The sequence below is a fragment of the Leopardus geoffroyi genome, chromosome C2 (assembly GCF_018350155.1).
Source record: "Leopardus geoffroyi isolate Oge1 chromosome C2, O.geoffroyi_Oge1_pat1.0, whole genome shotgun sequence".
Lineage (NCBI taxonomy): Eukaryota > Metazoa > Chordata > Mammalia > Carnivora > Felidae > Leopardus > Leopardus geoffroyi.
In genome coordinates, this window is record NC_059333.1 from 128,668,530 (window position 1) to 128,686,574 (window position 18,045).

Here is an 18,045-nt window from a genome sequence, read left to right on the forward strand (position 1 = left end):
TTATAGAAGTATTACCTACAATAGCCAAATTATGGAAACAGCCCAAGTGTCCATCAACTGATGAATGGATAAGGAAGAGGTGATATATAAATACAATGAAATATTACTCAGCCATAAAATAAGAATGAAATCTTGCCATTTGCAATGACATGGAGGGAGCTAGAGAAGATTATGCTAAGTGAATTAACTTAGTCAGAGAAAGACAAATACATATGATGTCTCCTAAATGTGGAATTTAAGAAGCAAAACAAGCCAGCAAAGGGGGAAAGGGAGAGGTGGGCAAACACAAAACAGACTCTTGACTGCAGAGAACTGGTGGTTGCTAGAGGGGAGGTGGTGGGGGATGGGTGAAATGGGTGAGGAGGGTTAAGGAGTACACTTTAAGAACACTTGTGATGAGCAGCCAGTGATATATGGAATTGTTGAATCACTGTATTGTACACTTGAAACTAATACAACACTCTTAACCATCCTGGAATTTAAATGAAAACTTAAAAAAAAAATAAAGTCCATCTTGTCATAAGATAAGATAAGATAAGATAAGATAAGATAAGATAAGATAAGATAAGAAAGAATTAGTAGTATAGTGTAGTAAATAGTAAAGTAAAGCATAGTAAAGTATATAGTAAATAGTAAAGTATAGTATTGGTGCAAAGATAAACAAATAAACCAATAGAATAGGATAGAATAGGATAGAATAGAATAGAGAATCCAGAAATAAACCCATGCACATAAGAACAACAGGTTTTTGGAGCGCTTGGGTGGCTCGGTCAGTTAAGTATCCAACTTCATCTCAAGTCCTGATCTCATGGTTCATGAGTTTGAACCCTGAATCAGGCCCTCTGCTGTCAGCGCAGAGTCCACTTTGGAGCCTCTGTCTCCCCCTCTCTCTGCCCCTCCCTCCTTCACTCTCTCTCTCTCTCTCTGAAAAATAAATCAACATTTTGTTAAAAAGAACAACTGGGGGGCGCCTGGGTGGCGCAGTCGGTTAAGCGTCCGACTTCAGCCAGGTCACGATCTCGCGGTCCGTGAGTTCGAGCCCCGCGTCAGGCTCTGGGCTGATGGCTCAGAGCCTGGAGCCTGTTTCCGATTCTGTGGCTCCCTCTCTCTCTGCCCCTCCCCCGTTCATGCTCTGTCTCTCTCTGTCCCAAAAATAAATAAACGTTGAAAAAAAAATAAAAATAAAAATAAAAAATAAAAAGAACAACTGGTCTTTGACAAAGACACAAAAGTAATGCAGTGGAGAAAGTATATCATTTATAACAAATTGTGCTGGAGTAACTGGATATGTACATGCAAAATAAAGACTACGAAGGAAGAAGAAAGGGGGTGTGGAGAGAGAACCTGGAGTCACTCCTTGCACCATTAATAAAAATTAACTCAAAATGGATCATAATCCTTAACATAAGAGCCAAAACTACACAACTCTCAGAAAACACAGGAGTAAATTTTCATGACTTTGTGTTAATCATTGTACCTAGCAGCTTTGTTTATAATAGTCAAAAGTGAGGAGCCTGGGTGACTCAGTTGGTTGAACTTCTGACTCTTGGTTTCAATTCAGGTCATAATCCCAGAGTTGTGGGATTGAGCCCCACATTGGGCTCTGCACTGAACATGGAATCTGCTTGGGATTCTCTCTCTCTCTCTCTCTCTCTCTCTCTCTCTCCCTCTCTCTCTCAAAATAAATAAATAAACTTTAAAAAACAAAAAATATAATAGCCAAAAGCTGGGGGGAAAAAATCAACTGCCCATCAAAAGATGAACAGATGAACAAATTATGGTACATCCATACAATGGAATACTACCTAGAATAAAAGCAAATGAACTATTGACACACACAACAGCATGGATGAATCTCAGAGGAACTATGTTGAGTGAAAGAAGCCAGATAAAAGGAATACCTACTGGATGATTCCATTTCTATAAAAGTTTAGAAAAGGCAAACTCATCTATAGGAACAGAAAGCCAATCAGTGGTTATCTGGGGAGGGGGAGGGGGAGGGGGAGGGGTGAAGAGAGGGGCTATAAAGGGGCACAGGAAACTCTGGAGGTGATGGGCATCTTCATTACCTTGATCCTGGTGACAGTTTTATGGGTGCATATATTAAGTCAAAATTTAACACATTGTTCAGTGTAGTTTATTATATGCCAATGATAACTCAATAAAATTTTTTTTTGATATCCACAAGCATGGTAGGGGGTCAGCAGAGAAGCCCTTGCCAGGTGGCTAGAGCTCAAGAGCAGAGCTCACTCCACCGCCACAGGCTGCCCCCAGATGGCCAAAGTCTGTTGGCAGGAGCTCTGTGTGTGAAAACTACAGCTGGAATAGCTGGAATTCTTCATATAAATTCCAGGAAATCCAGGGACTTCTGGGCACCATATGAAAACATAAGAGGGAAAAAATGGCTCATTTTCTGAGAAAAATGAAGCATATTTTATGGGGTCATGGAGCCTCTGAAACACCACCAACAACCCTTTTTCCTGGTGCCTATTGGGGCTGGGAGTGGATATGGAGGAGAGAAAAGCCCAGTCCTGCCTGCCCTTCCCAGCCAGGGTCTCACACAGAGGCAGTCTGGCACCCATGGAGGCTGGCAGAAGGGGAGGGAGAAGATGGAACTCCTATAGGCATCCAGGGGGGATAGAGGCAGGCTGGTGCAGGAGCCCTGAACTCGGAGGCAGGGGGAGTTGAGGTGTTCCGGTGAGTCAAAGCAGGGGCATCAGTGTGACCCTGAGGGAGGCTGTGTCACCTGTGGCTTTCCCTGGTGTCCAGACTGAGGTGGAGGCTGTTCCCAGCAAGGACGAGCTCTTCTCTGCAGGTAAAGGTGCACACATATACGGACGCAGGGGCCCTGACTGTGGGCAAAGCAGCAAATCTATTATCCCGGCTTCCTAACCAGATGGAGCTCTTTATAAGCACGGTTTATCACTTTGTAACAAGGCCTCTTCCATTCAATAGACACTGGGTGTTTTCCCATGCGCCCAGCACTCACCTGGAAATCCCGGCCCTCGTGGAGCTTATATTGCAGTGGGAAAAACAGGCCATATGCAAGACAAATAAGTAAATACACAAAGTGCCAGACAGCTATAAAGGCAGTGCACAGAAATTAAGCAGAGAATGGGGACAAGGAGAATGGAAGGGGATGTGGGTGGAACTAGACGAGGAAGGGGGGGAGTCACAAGAAGTTCTAGTGGGACCCTACCTTATCTCTCTGTGGTGGATTTTTTCCCTGAGAGCAGACCACAAAGAATCCAGGTGAACTTTGTTGATCCCCTGGCAGCTGTCACCAAGACCCACTTGTGTTCCTCAGCAGCTCTGACATGAGGAAGGCGTGATGACGGCCCCACCACCGATCGTTCCTGGGGGCTATTCAGCCCTGGGTCCAGTGATGAGCCAACTACCCCCCGAACTTTAGTACTTTCCTCGTTTCCCTTCCAAGACTACTCTCACTAACCCCACCTCCTAAACTCAGGAAGCTCCTGCCCCTCAGACTCTCATCATTTTCTTAGTTGTCACCATGTACATACACCTTCCATTTATTCAGCCCTATTTGTCTGCCCATGGTCATACTGCACCAATTCCCACTTCTGAGCCTTTTTCCTATGCTGCTCCTTGCCTAGAATGCCCTCCTATTCAAACACTTTTCATACTCAAAGGTGAAGCTCTAACCAACCTATTTCCAGAACCTCTCCCTGCCTGTGTCAGCCCTATGAATCCCCTCTTCTTGATCTCCAGCAGCACACCACATTGAGGCAATGTTGTCCCTTTGTCTCACTGTCATCTCCCTAAGGCTAGCTTGGTCCCTGCAGCCACCTTGGGTGTTCCTCTTGTGTCTTTACTTCTTCTCTAGGCCTGAGATGCAAGATCATGCTGAGCACACAAAAGGTATGCCACAGATATAACTCATTTCTCCCTCAAAAATAAGCCTTTGCTTTGTCCAAATTTCCTCCTCTCCATCTGAGAAATGGAAATGGTTTGGAAAATTCCAGTATGGGAGTGTTCAGTCTTATTTGAGTTGTGCAAGTGGGAAAAAATGTGCTTTTCCCCGAATTAACAAATTCCCCAGCCTTTCCTCTGAAAGCAACTTACAAACCTCTGAGCCCAATGTGTAAGCTTGCCAACATCTTCACCTCTCTGAAGACTGAATTGTCCTCCTGTCTGTATGTCTCATGCACATGTGCATTTCTGGGTGAATGAGGAGGCTGGAATCAGAGTAGAAGTTAACCAATCTTGAAAATAAAGCATGTGACAAGTAGAAAGAGGCAAGCCTTTTGATGCCCATGTCCCTTGGCTTTCCAGCATACTGAGGAAACAATTTCTTAACAGCAGTATGCCCCTACCTGTCTCTATTCTCCCTCTCTGCTTGTATCCAAATTCACCCATCCATCCATTTAACAAACACTAATTGAAAGTCAAATGTGGTTGGCAGTTTTAAAATGGTCCCATGTTCCCATTTCCTGGTGCTCATATTCTTGTGTAATCCCCTTCCCTTCAGTAGGCACTGGACCTAATAACTTGCTTCTAATGACTAGAATACAGTCAAAGTGATGGGACCTCAAAGTCAACATTAGTTTATAAAAGACGGTAACTTCCGTCTTGGTCACAGTCTCTTTGTCGTTCTTGTTTACTCACTATGATGAGGTCAGCTGCCACGTGGTGAGACGCTCTACGAGGAGCTAGAGTGCCAGGAAATGGAGGGCAGACCTTGGCCAACAGCCTGGTGAGGAACTGAGGTCAGTCAGCAGATTGCAAGACACTGAAGGCTGTCAACAATGCTGTGGGCTTGAAGCCGGTCCTTGCTACTGAGTCTTCAGAGGATAGCACAACCATAGCGGTCTTGTGATGGAGGCTGAGTGGGGGATCCAGCCACCTGCATCCATGTTCCTGACCCACGGTCACTGCAAGATAATAAATGCTGTTGTTGCAAGCTTCTGCATTTTGGACTAATTTGTTATGAGGCAATAAATAATTCATACACCAACTATGTGCCAAGCACTCTTTTTGGCCCTGGAGCATAGGAAAGGGCAAAACATCTTTGCCCTCATGTAGGTGACAGTCTAGTGAGGGGAGGCAGATGATAAATAAAGTATGGTGACAGAAAAAGCTAAAGCAGTGAAGAGGAATGGTTTTCAGGTGGCTGGTGAGGTGGGGGTGTCAGTGGTTGTAGCCTTTTACGTGGGTGTTTGGAGAGGTCTGAGAAGGTGGCATTTGAGCAGAGACCTGTGGTGAGAGCATGAGCCCTGGGCATCCAGGGGAAAAGTGTTCCAGACAGAGGAACAGTCTAGAATGAGTTTTTGTTTTGCTCGGCAAAATAAAATTTAGAGAAGGAGAAACCTTCAGCTTCTCTTTTTAGCCTGCAGAAAAATGTCTAAACATAGGCAGCCCACCCGAAATGCATTCCAACTTTCTTCCTGCTCCAGAGAGAGAGAACTCAGAGTCCAGACAGAAGTAAGCTGTGTTTCTGTTTTGTTTGTTTCCTACGTCCTTGATAGAGGCAGTTACTCAGCTTGGCAGGTGGGACTTTGTGATTTTGAGGGGAGGAAGGAGACCGTGTCATGCCTCTCTGCCCTGTCCTCCCCTCTGTGTGGCTTTCCTGCTTGGTGTGGAGTATAGGATGTGGGGGCTGGGCAGCCGAGACCCCAACCCAGAGGGATACCCTCTGGAGAAGACTTGAATTGCCCAATTCACTCTGGGCTCCCTGGGGCCATCAATTCACCTTGGGCCTGAACCTCTCAAGGTCTAAGAAATCCAGCCAGAGCCACTCTTGCTGCCGAGAGTTGGTGGGAGCCAGGGGCACTGAAGACCACTCTCTTGCATCTGCACAGGACTCAGGCTTATCTGAGGAATGTATGGGGAGAGCAGTTTACAAAATGTTTTTTGAGCTGCCCTATGAAGAAAGTAGTCCTGATAAAGTTCTTCTGTTTGCGGGAAAGTGGAGGTTTGGGTAGACTCAGCGGCTCTCCTTCCCCCACCGCCTGCTCAGAGGGAGGCTGGACACTGAAGCCTTGGCACCAAGCTGCCTGATGGACAGCGCTGATTTGTCAGAGGGGATGCCAAGAGCAGTTCTCCTTCCAAAATCTGATCAGGTCCAGATCTGATCCTCTGGCCCAAGTCAGGATTGAATGAATGACTGCCTCTGACTTCTGTCAAATTCTGGCTTTACTTGATCACTTTCACACCCACGAAATGGGGTGTGAACTTTCCACCCGGCCCATGTTATCCAAAAGGACAGCCTGGCTTTACATGGGCCTTCCCTGGGCAGCCAACAGTGCTCTGCTTCTCCAGACACAGAGGAAAGATGGCGTAAAGACATTTCTAACCAATAAAAATGGGAAGCTCTTGTTACCGGCAAACCCTCATTCAGGGAACACTTCTAGAGCAAGAGGAAAATGATCCCACGTGGATGCATGGAGATGAGGAAAGGAATGGAGAGCAATGAAAAGGGTAAAGCTATGGGCAAAACTAAATGAATATCGATGACATATAAGAAAATAATAATAATGTCTTGTGAGGTTTAAAATATACGTGGAATTAAAATTCAGGACAACAAGAGCACAAAGATGGGAGGGGAGTCATGGAGTTAACGTGTTCTAAAATCTTTGCATTGTCCTGGAAGTGGTAAAAGTAGTAATTTATATTAAACTTTAATAAGTCAGGAGGACATTTTGTAATCTCTAGGGTGACCACTGAAAACAATAATAAAAGATTATATAACTAATAAGCTAAATGGAATGGAAGAATAACAAGTACTTATAAAGTAAGAAAGGAAAAAGGGAATATAAAGCAAGTGAAACAAATAAAAGACAAACAGTGACATGATGGATTTAAACCCAAATATGTTAGTAATTTCATTAAATATACATAGGTTAAATGTTCCAATTAAAATCAAAGGATGTCAGCCTGGATTCGTTTCAAGGAAGGCTGACTGACTCAGGCGGCATGCACCCTCTTGCCTGCTCCTCTTAATCTTAACCCTCTTAATAGTTGGGAGATTGACTTGATAGCTGGAGCCGCAGTGGTCATCCTGCAACCATGAGGCTGAGCCCAGAAGCCGTGGCCAAAGGATGAAGGAGCAGAAAGATTAAAAGGAGCCTGGGACACAGAAGATGCTGGGAGCTACCATACCAGCCCTAGGTGACCCACCTCCAGATTTCATGCTTTGTGAAAGAAAAGTAAATCCCTAACTTCTCCCATTCAGTACATTGTCTTTGCATTTTGTCAATGGTTTCCTTTGCTGTGCAAACCCCCTTACTTGGGTGTAGTTCCAAAAGTTTATTTTTGCTCTTGTTTCCCTTGCCTAAGGACACATACCTAGAAAAAATACTGCTAAGGCCAATATCCAAGAAATTGCTACCTATGTTTTTTTCCAAAAGTTTTATGGTTTCAGGTCTCATATTTAGGTATTTAATCCATTTTGAGTTTATTTTTGTGTATGGCATAAGATAGTGGTCCCATTTCATTCTTTTGCATGTGGTTGTCCAGTTTTCCTAACACCATTTGTTGAATAAACTGTATTTTTTCCATTGCATATTCTTGCCTCCCTTGCATTAGATTAATTGACCATATATGCATGAGTCTATTTCTGGAGTCTCTATTCTGTTCAATTGATCAATATATCTATTTCTATGCAGGAAAGGGAACCCTCATGCACTCTTTGTTGGTGGGAATGTAAATTGGCACAGTCACTGTGGAAAACAGTAGAGAGGTTCCTCAAAAAAATGAAAAGTACCATGGGATCCAGTAATTTCGCCATTGACTATTTCCCTAAAGAAAACGAAAACACTAATTTGAAAAGATATTATGCACCCCTATGTTTATTGCAGCATTATTAACAATAGCCAAGTTGTAGAAGCATCCCAAGTATCCATCCATAGTTGAATGGATAAAGATATCACACACACACACACACACACACACACACACACACACACACACACTGGAATATTACACAGCCATAAGAAAGAATAAGATCTTGTCATTTGTGACAACATGGACAGACCTAGAGGGTATTATGCTAAGTGAAATAAGCCAGACAGAGAAAGACAAATACCATATGATTCTACTTACATGTGGGATCTAAACAAACAAACAAGCAAAAAACAGAAACAAAATCATAAAACAGACCAGTGGTTGCCAAAGGGGAACAGGTTGGAGGGACAGGTGAAATAGGTGAAGGGGATTAAGAGGTACAAACCTCCAGTTATAAAATAAATAAGCCACATGGATGAAAAGCACAGCATAGGGAATAAAATCAATAATATTGTAATAATGTTGTGTGGCGACACATGGTGACTACACTTGCCATGGTGAGCACAGAACTGTCATATCACTGAGTGCCATATACCTGAAATCAGTGTAACACTGTATTTTAACTATACTTCAATAAAAATAAAATAAAATAAACTTAACTTTAAGTCACTCTGTGTTGTGTCTAATACTCATGCTTAAGCACAATCTTTGATACACAAGTTTTAGGACATTACATCTGCCAAACTCACTCAGTGTCAGATACTAACCTTAAACCAATTAAACCCACTGGATCGTGCTCCATGTAAAACCTCTAAAGAGCACAGTGTGACTCACTCTAAGAGCAGAGCCCACTTAGACCAATTAGACCTCAGGGGGGTTTAATGGATTGGGACCAGTCACACAAATACCCCTAAGTGCCCATCTCACAACCAAAAGGATATTGCTATAATACTTTATAAACAACTTAAATGGGTTGGGAGGGGGGTTTCTTGTAGGCAGCCAACAATTATAAAACAATATGGGTCTTGCCATGGCAAGAACAAGTGTCCATGAGTTTATTCTATTCAGTCAACAATAGTTATACAGCACCCACTATGCACCGAACATTGCTCTAGCCGTTAGGGAGACAGCAAGAAACAAAACACAGAACTCCCCTGCCTAGCACAGTTTACGTGCTAGTGAGGGAGACAAAAAATAAGCAAATACATAAGTGAGACAAATTGCATGTAGAATGGTAAAAAGTTGATGGAGGAAAAAAGTGGAAAGAAGAGAACAGAGAATGGGGTAGATTGCAATTTAAATAATGATTATTCAGTATGATCAGGGGAGGTCATACTGGAAGATGATATTTGATAAAGACCTCAAAGGAGTGGGTAGGCAATAAATGACAAGGCAAAATGTTTCAATCAGCTCTTGCCAAGGTAAGAGGAAGGAGTTGGGAAGGATATAACTTGTCCTCATGAATGGCTTTGGCCAAGGGTGTCGCTTGCTGAAGAACTGCCTTTGAGTCTTAGCAAGGGGGAACCTGGCTTGTGGGAGGTCCCACTGCTGAGTGGTGTAAGGTGAGAATTTAGAGACTGCTCAGCAGAGAGGATAATTATCGTGCACGTCCTGGATGCCATTAGAAGGAAGGTTCCATTCATGCTCCCAACAGCACTCTGTATGAAGTGGGTTCTGTTATGATGCTCATTTTACACACAAGGAGAGGTAAGCTTATCTTTCTGCCCAAGGTAGTAAAGCCAGTGGGTATGGAGGGAGGCTTCTTGAGCTGCTGCCATCAGCACCTCACAGGCCCACCCTTCCATCTCCAGGAAATGCCCATCAGGGTGACATGCAGGAAGATCAGGGCTTGAAGATAGTGTGGAAGCAAAGGAAGGAGATAGTGTGGAAGACTTGCCTCCCCCTTCCACCTTGAAGGGCCTGGCTGAGCCTGTCCTTCGTCCTCTTCACTGTGGCATTGACAGGGGTTTCATGGGTCCTGGGGGTAGGGGCAGCATAGGTGCATGCAAGGGACCGTTGGCCAAGTCTCAGCATTAGGGCTTCACAGCTGCAGAGACAAAGGGCTCTGCCTTTACCTCCACCATATTGGGAAGCACCACCCCTCCACCCCATTCCCCCATCCCTACCACTACCCTGACCTTCCCCCTTTGGCCAGTTGTTCCTCATGGAGATGAAGTGGATTTCTTGGCAGCACTTTTACAGGACCCTTGACCCAAAGGGAAGGGTCTGAAATGTACAGGGTACATAGCTCTCTTAGGGAGAATTTATGGGAGGTCTCTGCCTCTCTCTCTTCCTACCCTTTCCTCCCTGCAGCCAACGTACCAATGTTTCCTCTGACCTCAGAGGAAACTCCTCTTGTGCATCTCTAGGGTCACTCCTTTGTCTCAGTGCTGGATTTCATGTCTTTTCCAGCACCAGTCACATTGGATCTGGGATGGGGTTGGGAAGAGTTTGTCAAACAGAATCTGAAAAAGCAGGCCAGGTGGTCAAGACCCACTGGGCTTCCAACAGACTTTCGGCAAGGGCTCCCCTAAATGTGGGATGCATTGTCTCAATCTCCAACTCTGGAGCTCTCAGATTCTCCATTAGGACGTTAGACTCTACACTGTGATTTGCCCATACCTGATACCTCCTGAGATCAGTCTACTTTCTTTCAGCCTGTCTTCACTTATGTGGGTGCCTTAAACAAAATATACAGTTTCTTTCCTGCAGGGAATTTTAGACTCTTCATATAGGTTGACACCGTTGTGAACCTCTAAGAAAGGAACACTGTTTATGGAGTCTCTCTAGCATATCTGACCTCAGGTTTTGAGGAACACTTCACAAGGCCAGCACACAGCATACCCTGAGAGCCTCTGCACAAAATAAGTCAGACATTATGATGTCTCCCAAGTGACTCTAGTATCCTGCCCAGTCAAACAACACAACAGTTCAATGGTGCTGAAAGGCCAAGCACTCTGCCCTTAGGAGGCAGTCAAGGTGGGCCTGGCAGCAGCAGTGTTCTCCCAGCCATCCTCTCCTATGAATGCACCTAGAGGAAATGGGCGAGAGTGGAAGCAGGTGGGGTGCCTGGGTGGCTCATTCGGTTAAGCAACTGACTTTGGCTCAGGTCATGATCTCACCCTTGGTGAGTCTGAGCCCTGCATCAGGCTCTGTGTTGACAGCTCAGACCCTGGAGCCTGCTTTGGATTCTGTGTCTCCCTCTCTCTGCCCCTCCCTTGCTCACTCTCTCTATCTCTCTGTCTCTCAAAAATAAATAAACATTAAAAAATTTTTTCTTAAAGTGGAAGCAAGGACAACTGTGGGCCAGCCTTCTCCTGGATACTGGGTTTGGTGAAGGCAAGGTGGCAACTAATTTTTTTTAAGTTTATTTATTTATTTTGAGAGAGAGTGAGAGAGAGAGAGCCAGCTGGGGAGGGGCAGAGAGAGAGGGAGACACAAAATCCCAAGCAGGCTCCATACCGTAAGAACAGAGCCCAACGTACTGCAAGAACAGAGGTCAAACTCACAAACTGTGAGATCATGACATGAGCCAAGATCAAGAGTCGGACACTTAACCAGCTGAGCCACCCAGGCACCCCCAAGCAAGATGACATCTACAGGGAGTACCACATGCCTCCTGGAACCCCAGCTCAGCCTCTGGGCCTCTAAGTCCCCTCAAGTTTAAAAAGCCTCAAGTCACCCTTTGCCAAGTCTTGGTGGCAGCCCTGTGGTACCAAGGTAGCAGAGTCCCACGTGTCATCCAAGCTGTCACAGAAGCACCCCTATCCCTGGCTTATCCTTGGTGGATGTTTGGGAACCCAGTGCACAGCAGGCCCTGGAGTCATAGAACCAGCCAAACAACACTGACCTTGCCAGCTTCCTGCCCCAAGTGCCCGCACCAGTCCTGACAAGGTCTGGAATGAGCCACCTCAGTGAGAAAAATCAAGAGGAGGCTGAGTCCAACCAAATGGGGAGGGGAGAGCAGTACCATTATCCTGCTTCTGCCCCAAATCTGCCTACTGGGTGGGAAAGAGATGAAAGGAAAAAACCTAACCCCTCAGCAAAAGAAATCAGGAGAGGAGAGCGCAAGCAGGAGAGGGATCTCAACAAAATTCTGGAAAATGGAATGCAGACAGATGAGGTTATAGCTTTCTCCCCACAGCCGAGTGTCTGGGAGGGGGAAGAAGCAACCTCAACAGAGCCTCAAACAATCTTAGCAAATGAAGCCACTGGACACACAAGACAGGGGCAAGGGTGAGGCTGAAACCAGGTGAGCTGTCTGACAGCTTTATGAAGAAGAGATCCCCTCCTTTGCCACATGAGAAGATCAGCACCTCATTCTGTACCACTCTCCTCCCTCCACCCCTGCTGCCAGAGTGGAGAGACTGAGAGGGGAGGGGTCTGGCATAGCCCACTTTTCCCAACCCCCTTTGCTTCCTGTCCCGCTGTCCAAACACTGGCTGCCAGGCTTTCAGCCTCCAGGCAGGAGATTTGGAGGGTCCTTCACTGGGAAGCTGACTGGCCCAAGGGAAATGATCTACATATTCTACTATTTGGGGGTCCCCATCATCACAGCCAGAACCTTATCCCATCGTTTCTCTGTGAGACCCTCCAAAAGCCCAGCTCTGCATCCACATGGGGCTTCCATCAGCTGTTAAATGCCTCCTTCTTAAATAGGACCAGACAGCCAAGAATCAAAGTCATTTGGGGAAGCCTTAACTACGAAAAACAGAGACCAAAACAAACAAACAGAAAAAATGAACTCCAAGGAAACAGAGATAATGTGGAGATTGGAATAAGAAAACAATTTTCATTGTAATTACTACTCCCAGGGGGGATACAAGAAGATAATTCATGAAACAAGAAGATGATGTTATAAAAGGGAACACTGGATTAAAACCAGCTCTTGAAAATTAAAACTGATAACAAAAATATAGAAGGGTTGAAATTTCCCAGAAAAATAAAAGGTAACGGCAGTGGTGGGGGGAGGGGGGTTGTTTAAAATTTAGAGAATCATTTTGGGAGCTCTAACATCCAAATAACTGGAGTTTCGGAAAAGAGAACAGTTAAATTGGAGAAGAGTTAACAACAGAAGCGTATGGGAAACTTCTCAGCACTTAGGGACATGAAGTGCCAGACCAATGGGTCCATAAAGCACGCAAAACAAAGGACAAAATCATATCAAGGCACAACACTGGGAGATTTCAGAACATCAGACGTGTCGAAAAAATCCTCAAAGCTTTAATCCTCAAAGAAAGAAACAGAAAACATTTTAAATCCAGGGATCGGCAATCAGAATCACATCATTGTTTTCCACGGCAACAATGGAAGTAAGAAGGCAATGAGGCAACCTTTTCAAATACAGAAGAAAATTATTAAATTATTTGTAACCTAGGGTTTTATACCCAGCCAAGTATCAGTCCTGCAGAAGAGTACAATGAAGAGATATTAAGACATGAAAGATTTTTTGCCTCCCACAGATCCATTCCTAGGAAGCTACCAGAAGACAAAGACAAGGAATCTGGGAAACAGGGAAGCAAAGTGGGGGAAGGACCATCAATGGAGCCAAAGGGAGGTCTCAAGATGAAAGCTGTTTGGTGCGACCAGACAACAACCCATCCCAACTCCCCCGAAGGGATGCCACAGATCAAACTGGACCTGAGAGCACACCAGTGGGCCTATGACACGCACGGAATGCAATTTTAGGATTCTGTCTGTCTGTTTGGGTACAAGTTAATGCTAAATATACAGCACACCTAGAAGATGAAAAATGAGGTAGACATTTAACTGCAATAAAAACAAAAGTTAAATAAGAAACATGGTAGTATATGATTCAGCTATTAATACCATATACATAGTCATAATAATATAAACACTGAATAGTAATTTAACCAAAACGTGGCAGGTAGACACATCAAGAGAATGAGGGAAGAGAAGTGTGTGTGTGTGTGTGTGTGTGTGTGTGTGTGGTGTATAAGAGAGCTATATCCTAACCTTGAGTGGTACATAAGAGAGCTATATCCTAACCTTTTGTAGTAGGAAATAGGTAGATAATACCTAAAACAGAAACACCAGGAAATAAAGAAATCCATTTTTTTTTAATTTAAGTTTAAATGATAGAACATGTAAGACTTAAAAGTGGTTGCAGGGTCCTTGTAGAAGGACCCTCTTGTCTCTTGGGAATGGAACTTGAGGAAAAAGTGGAACAGGGCACTATTTTTACATTATAGTGCTATCTGACTTTTTAATTTTTTTTCTTTCTTATTGAGGTATAGTTACAATAACAAACTACTCTTATTTAAAGTACACAATCTAGGGACACCTGGGTGGCTCAGTTGGTTAAGTGTCTGACTCTTGGTTTCCACTCCAGTCATGATCTCACAGTTTGTGAGTTTGAGTCCACATCGGGCTCTGCACCGACAGTGCACCATCTGCTTGGGATTCTCTCTCACTGCCCCTCCCCACCTCTCCCTCTCAAAATAAATAAATAAACTTAAAAAAATAAAGTACATAATTTGATGTTTTCGCATGTACATATATCATATATATATAATACATATCATATATATATATATATATATATATATATATATATATATACACACACACACACCACAAAGTGTCCCTTTATAATCCCTCCCTCTCAGGATTACTCCTGGAGAAGGACATATGGGTGGCTGGAGGTCAGTGGCTTAACGTTTTCTGCTTCTGTTTTAGTGAACCAAGGAGTCTGTGCTTCTAGTGCAGGTTCCTCATATGCCAGCATGGGGAAGACACCTCACAGTCCATCTTGGCCTTCAGCTTGAGAAGCACCTCCTCCAGGATGCCTACCATGACACCCTCCCTGTGTGCATACTCCCTTCTTTAAAGATGGAACTCTCCACTCTCTAGTGTACTACCCTCTTTCTCCCCTGCACTCAGTGACCTGTGAGTCTGCAAGGTTGGACACCTTCCATTCGAGGGCCTGGCTCAGAGCAGGTGCTCAGAAAATATTTGTTCAGATACAAAAAGAAATGCATGGATCGTGAATAGGTGAGTAAATGCCAAGTCTTTTCCCATTGTCAATTATTTTAAGGTTGTTTGTGTTAAAGATGATATCTCTTTAAAGTCTGTGTGAAAGCCCAGTAGAGGCTGAAATAGGAGGAAAGCTCAGAAACACAACTGAGCCATTAATCCATTCGAGGAGCCTGAGAGACATCTGTCCCTTGTATGAAACCCTGTCCCAAACACGCCCCCCTCAACCCTCCTCAGGGATCCAAGACTCCTCTCTGGAGCCCTGGGAGTAGCTAACTCAAGCAGTTGGGGATGAGGATCACTAGGGGGCACTCTTTCATCATATTGGCCCTGCCCCAATGGCCACAGAAGCCTACCTTGGGGTCTTCTACAAGGACCCTGCAAACCGAGGGGCCGGCCTCTTCACATGCTCTGCAGCCTCTTGCCAATAACAGAGAGGGTCTTTCCAAGGAGCAGTGGCACATCCACTAAAACAGTATCCACTCAGTACAAGGTAGCTTTGCAGAAAAGGCAGGTATTTGGGGGCACATTGATATTTCAGAATGACCTTCCTTTCTTTACTGCCTTGAGTGTGTCAGTTCTTAGATCCCCAGTCCCAGCCTGACAGCTGCCCAGGTAAGAATAAACTGAAGGGTACACTCCTGCAATTTACCTATTTACTCACCTATATCCACTAGACACATTTTCCTTGAAGGACTGGGGACTGGGAGGTTCTGGGCCATTATAGTCCCCAACGTAGGGGGAAGAAATGGGAGCTTACGGCCTGCACAAATCATCCCAGCCTTGGGCCCGCACGAACCTCAGAAGTGGCACAGAGGAAGGCTAGGGGCCCAAGTGGTATGTGTAGTCTGGAAAGTCAGGGCTCCTTCATTTTTTAGGACAGCACTCTCTTAACCTCAACCATTGTGGGACTTAATTTCAAAGATACTCCCTCTCTGGAGGAATTAACCACCCAAACACAAAGACTCTGTAAGGCACCCCTGCCTGATGGAGATTCTGGACCTGGAGTGGAAGGGAAGTGAGTGGTAGGAGAGGATTGGGGGGAAAACCTGGATGGAGGAGGACACGGAGAAGGGGGAATGCAGAACAAAGAGAAGAAGGCCCTTAGCTTGGCTCTTGGAACTGGAGCATTGGAACTTCCATTCCAACATCTAGGTTCTTCCTGTGAATTTACTATCTGCTCCAGATTCTGGTGGGCTTCCTGTTTCCCATAACCTGTCAAAGGAAGTGTTCAGGGGAGTGTTCAGGGGAGGCTGGAAGGGAGAATTTCACAACTAACAGAGCCTTCCTTTGATGTTGCCACCAGGGCCCTGGAGCCCCGCCTCTACCAATCAACCATTTGGGCAATGAGGAGACCATTCTCTTCCCCTCATGTTCCCATTTGGTACAGTGGGACACAATGCCAGATTGAGGACATATCACAGGCACAGACCCAGCCCCAAGTCCAGGTCTAGGCTAAGGAGGATCCCTTGCTAAGCTCTGTCCACACCTATGATGCAGCCACACCCCTAGGAGCTGAACTTTCCAGAGCAAAGGCATCAAAACTGACTTACTATGAGAATTGGGTCACCTCTGCATCTTTCCTGGGCAGGATTCCAGACCCAGCCAGCCATGCTGTCACCTGAGAAGAATCATTACCTGCAGGGGGAGAGGGTAAGAGAGAAGGGGAAAAGATGGGTGGAGACGGACAAAGATGGGAGGAAGAAAGCACTGGCTCGCTCACTAGAAGAGCCTCTCCTCCCCTCCCATATGGGAAGATTTATGTACCAGCAACCTAGCCAACCCAGTGCCCACCTATGCACACCTGCCCCTGGTACATCTTTCACCCAACTACCCTGCACAGCCAGTGTGGCGACCAGCTCAGGCAGGCTTCACTGAGGCCTCTGGCTCTGCCTTGCCTGAGAGGCCCTGCCCTCCAACCTTCTTACAGAGAGGAGGAGAGAGGAGAAGAAGAGGAAGAGGAAAAGAAAGAAGAAATGTGTGTACATTTCAGCCCCCTTCAGGTTTTGGGATCCCTCCCCCTTCCTGTTGCTCTGGGACACAGAGGTGAGGAGTCACAGGGGCCCATTTAGGTCTACAGCAGGTTTATCCACTCCAAGATGTACTTGCTTGACTCTAGCGGCCTTGAGCGGGCCCCTTTCTGTAACCATCTCAAGAATGTTTGTCAAGCATTTTGTCAGGTACCCCTCCCCAAAACGTCCCTGAAAGATAGGACTCTACCATATGACCTTTCCCCTGATTTTGCAATCCCAGAGGGCACATGCCTACTCTCATACCTCCACCAAGTGTCTCCAAGAAGAATTCCATCCATGGGGTAAGACCACCTGGGACCTCTTCTTCTCCCTTCCTTTTTAGTTCTAAAATTTTTACCAAGTGTATCTAGTTGGGACAGTGACATATTGGCCTTAGCTTCTCTTTGTGAGATGGTCTTTGGATGGCCAAATATCCCTTAGCTTGGCACAAAAGACTTATGTTCTCATTTGTCTCAGAGCCGATCATTATTTGTAACGCAATATTTGGCTTCTGAGTAAATCACACACACAGACACACATCTTTGGGGAGGACTTCATTAAAAATTAACAATGTCCCTGGCTAGTAAATAGCTCTTTGAACTTAAAACATTTTCTCGTCCCTGGTCTCTCCAGCAGATCTGGGGCTTGCAAACTCCATGGTGAGGGGAGGAAAGGACCTTACTGGGGGTAGGACTCAGCCTTCACTCTCCCAGGGGATAGGGTCCTGAGTCCCCCACAGATGTTGGGAGGCCCAGTGTGGTCAGGGCTCAGGAGTGGCACACAGAACTGTGGGAGTAGAGGAGAAAGGCAGCTGGGGAGAGGGTAAGGACAGGTGGGTAGGGTGTGTCTGAAGAAGAGGTGTAGGCCAGCACAGATGGACCAGCCTAGAGGAAAAGTGGGGGAGGGAGCGTCCTAGGGGCAGAGGAAAGAACTTCATCCAGGTCAAGAATAGCAGGACCAAGATGGGTGGACACCAGGGAAGGCCCTGACTGACAGGGGTATAGGAGGGAATGAAGCTGAGACTGAAACAGAGCAGATGGAGAGAGGAGGGCTCCCAGAGTCTGTCTTGGACCTCTAGGGAGTCCGGGTTCCGGTGGCAACGGAAGGGTTTTGAGAAAGAAAAACTGAGCAGCCCAGAGGTTGCCTGGCTTCATCACTCACGCTCTCTGTGACCCTGGGGCAAGCTAATTAACCTCCCTGAGCCTTGGTTTCCTCACTTATGACACAGGGATGATAACAGAACTCCCCGGGAGGATGATTGGGAGGGCTGACCGGGATGACGAGGCGAAAA

At 45.6% G+C, this 18,045-nt stretch overlaps 1 long non-coding RNA gene across 2 annotated transcripts; it reads right to left on the reverse strand.

Annotated features, from left to right (window-relative positions):
- Window positions 1-2,121: 2,121 nt before the first annotated feature.
- LOC123611542 lies at window positions 2,122-16,854 on the reverse strand. 2 transcript variants are annotated; one of them, XR_006718716.1, is made up of 3 exons: window positions 16,296-16,806; window positions 3,200-4,895; window positions 2,122-2,852 (listed from the first exon to the last, which is right to left on the reverse strand). It is a non-coding gene; the product is annotated as an uncharacterized LOC123611542 (long non-coding RNA). The 2 variants fall into 2 exon arrangements; XR_006718715.1 differs by having other exon boundaries at window positions 2,122-4,895; window positions 16,296-16,854.
- Window positions 16,855-18,045: the final 1,191 nt, after the last annotated feature.